Consider the following 3,943-nt stretch of genomic DNA (forward strand, 5'->3'; position numbering starts at 1 on the left):
TACTGAGAACCAGTTTGATGGTATATCTTCATAATCTAATATAGAAAATAAAAGTGTTCCATTTAGAAGTCTTTATTTTTTATCATACTTTTTCCCCCCTCTTTGTGGAAGCATACACTCTGGTATAGCTACCATTAAGTGGGCTGGATTATTCCGAAGTTAATGCAAAGAAACGTTATGCCACCTGAATTTCTCTACTTTCGAGATCCTGTCTTTCAGTTTCAGTGTCATGCTTCCACTTTAATATTCACTTTAATATTCCCTTCTTGAAGTAAAGGAAGGTATCTGAACCTCCCACTGAGTGAGAACAGCTCACTTCCATGTTCAGGAAAGGCTATCTTATATAGGGTTGGAAGATGTAGAGAAAATAACAGTATTCCTTATCAGGTTTGGGGGCTCACAGATTTTATTAGGGTCTAGTACCTAAATATATGAGTCCTACTGTTCTCAATTATATTACATTAATTTTATCTATACATCAAGAGTTATTGTTTGATTATTATTATTTGATTAAAATTAAGACATAACTACATTTTATAGGTATATATCTAGACCAGTGATGGTGAACCTATGACACACGTGTCAGAGGTGACACGCGAACTCATTTTTTTTGTTTGATTTTTCTTTGTTAAATGGCATTTAAATATATAAAATAAATATCAAAAATATAAATCTTTGTTTTACTATGGTTGCAAATATCAAAAAATTTCTATATGTGACACGGCACCAGAGTTAAGTTAGGGTTTTTCAAAGTGCTTACACGATGAATTCAAAAGGTTCTCCATCACTGATCTAGACAGATCAACAAACAAATATAAAATTATTCAGAGTTTCAATGTTAGTCATCCTACAGGATTAAAAATAATTTAAATAAACTTATATTTAGACAAATTTAAAAATTAATAATACATTAAAATTTCCAGTCTTTTCCTTAATAATTTATTTTGAAGGTTTGAAATTTCTCTAGTTTATATGAGTTCACTAAACTATTATTCTGTTATTAAAGCTTTTAATATACCTTTTATTTAAATTGGATATTATTTTTCAAAACTGTTTAAATTAGAATATTTTTTATATATTTGAAAAGCAAACCATCACTACAATTTGAATAATCTCTGCTTTTCTGTTTTTCTGGGATGTTCTATTTTACCACATGTATAAGATATTTCATCATTAGGTGTTTGTTATACCAGATACTCTTGAGGACCCAAGCTATGCAGTAGTTAAAAACAACTTTATTTTATTTTAGAATTTATTATATTTCCTTAGAAGGATATAGATAAAATAACACAATATACTTAATATGACAAATAGTAATTAATAAAACAAGGTAAAGTAAAAATAAAGTATGTGAGGAACTTCCTTTTTACAGAAGCTCACCAAGGCAGTCATGCCATATGAAAAATAAGTCTGTTTCTGCAGTATTTATTCTATTATTGCTCTAGTTTCCTTGTTCAAATATGAGTACAAAAGTGTTTAATTGTTATAGTTTTGTAATTTGAAATAATCTTTAGTGATATTCTTTTTTACTTTTATTGGAAAATATTGCTCCTTGTTTCTTTTTTGTTGTAATGTAACTTTACTAAGTGTGCCAAAACACACAGAGACACACCTCATACAAATAAGACTTAAACTAGAACTTCAATAATTTTATCAGTTAATTTGTTAATTTACAATCAATTCATTTTTATTTTACAATATTTACATTTAGAAACTCTAGAATAATTATAACTACGGTGATAGATGTTAACTGTTATTATAGTGATCATTTCTCAACATCCTATATAATAAAGAGTAATATGCAAATTGACCATCACTCCAACACACAAGATGGCCACCCCCATGTGGACACAAGATGGCTGGAAGGGGAGGGCAGTTGTGGGTGATCAGGCCTGCAAGGGAGGGCAGTTAGGGGTGACCAGGCTGGCAGAGGAGGGAATTTCGGGGTGACCATGCCTGCAGGGAAGGACAATTGGGAGGGGACCAAGGCCTGCAGGGGAGGGCAGTTAGGAGGGACCAGGACTGCAGGGAGGGCAGTTGAGGGAAACCAGGCCTGCAAGGGAGGGCAGTTGGGGGTGACCGGGCTGGCAAGGGAGGGCAGTTAGGGGTGACCAGGACAGCAGGGGAGGGAAGAGGCCAGTAGGGGAAACCAGTTAGGAGAGACTTGGCCAGCAGGGGAGTGCAGTTAGGGGTGATCAACCTGGCAGGGAGGACAGTTAGGGGCAATCGGGCTGGCAGGGGAGCAGTTAGGCATTGATCAGGCTGGCAAAGGAGTGGTTAGGGGGCAATCAGACTGGCAGGCAGGAGAGCAGTTGGGAGCTAGCAGTCCTGTATCCCAGTGGGATTGAGCCCAAACGGGCAGTTGGACATCCCTTTGAGGGGTCCCAGATTGGAGAAGGTGCAGGCTGGGCTGAGGGACACACAATCTTCCATGTGCACGAATTTCGTGCACTGGGCCTCTAGTCTATATATATAAAAAGCTAAGCGACCATCCCACTGGCAGATAGGTATGACGTGCATGACCTCCAGGGGGCAGACGCTCAACACAGGAGCTGTGGAGTTGCGGTGACTTGGCAGCAGCTGTTCTCCGGTGATGCATCCTGGAACCAGAGAGGAGGGAGCCCGATTATAGGGTTCATCACCTGAGAACCACCCTCTCGCAATCCAGGACCGCTCGAGGAATGTCAGAGAGCCAGTTTTGGCCCAATCCCTGCAGGCCAGGCCGAGGGACCCCACCTGCCAGAGGGACTCTGCTCACTCCACAGATGCCCTCTGAGCCAGGTGTGGCTGGCTGGGAAGGGACTGCGGAAGGTTGGCTCCACGTCATGTCCAGCCAGTCTAGCCCAGTAATGCCCTGCCAGCCACCTTCTAATTAATTTGTTTTGTTTGGTTTTGTTTTGTTTTGTTTTTGTTCCTTTATTTAATAGGTAGTAATAGTCTTAAAAATCTTTCTCTTCATCAGATGTTTGATCCCCTTGCAAAACTTTTGGTCTCTGAGCTTGAACATGGAGTTTTACTCCATCAATAACATGACTGTCATGTTGTAGTGCATTCTGAAGTTCTTCTGAAAAAAAGTGAATCCAACCCATACCTCTGTGAAAGCCAGTCTCTTTGTCAAAAGGTTCAGTGCACTTTCCTATATGGCCAAACTGTGCAAAGTGTTCTCTCAGCTCACTTGAAGAGGCGGTCCAGGGGATTTTCCTGACAAAGGCCACGGGCCGACTGCCACTGGCCTACAGAGCCAGAGCGGCCCTCGCTGCCGACGCTGCCATCTTCAGCTTGAGGGACCTCCTAATTAATTTATTTTTAATGTGCACGAATCCATGCACTTGGGCACTAGTATTGATATATTTGTGTCTGAATTCTGCCTCTATGTATTATTGCATTCCTAAAATATCTAAACAATATTAATTGTAATATTGAGAATTTTTGTTTAGTTCATACTGTTTCTACACTTGTGAATTAATATGAGATATTCCTTTAGGCAATACATAGTGCACAGAAAATAAAAAGAGCATTCCTTACATGTAAGCTCCCATAAGCATAGTATCCCTTTAATTGTAATATACATGGATGTTCTCTTCTGGATGCTACTGGCTTCTAACACTATTCTACTGTTTACGTGCCTATATGATCTTTGGATTTCACGTTAAATTTCCTGTCACAGTCTTGCCATTTGGATGTGGAAACATATTGACTTTTTATTTTGCTTCTGGCATACACTTAGTTGGAAAGGACTTTGTACTCTGATGTTATCCACTTCATTAGCTTCTGTTAGGCATGCTGTCCAATTAAGCCTTGGCTCAGAGACTCAACTTTGTACAGCTCCATTCAGCCAGCATTGCTGTCATCAGAGAATTAAAAGTATTTTATTTTGGTGAAAGGCTGCTTGGAATTTTTGTATAAAATTTACAAAGTAAACATTAAATTAGTCATTGTGATC

At 38.9% G+C, this 3,943-nt stretch overlaps 1 pseudogene; it reads right to left on the reverse strand.

Moving 5' to 3' along the window:
* Window positions 1-2,906: 2,906 nt before the first annotated feature.
* LOC102256922 lies at window positions 2,907-3,272 on the reverse strand (annotated as a pseudogene).
* Between the last annotated feature and the right edge of the window lie 671 nt (window positions 3,273-3,943).

This window comes from Myotis brandtii, unplaced genomic scaffold (assembly GCF_000412655.1).
Source record: "Myotis brandtii unplaced genomic scaffold, ASM41265v1 scaffold466, whole genome shotgun sequence".
Lineage (NCBI taxonomy): Eukaryota > Metazoa > Chordata > Mammalia > Chiroptera > Vespertilionidae > Myotis > Myotis brandtii.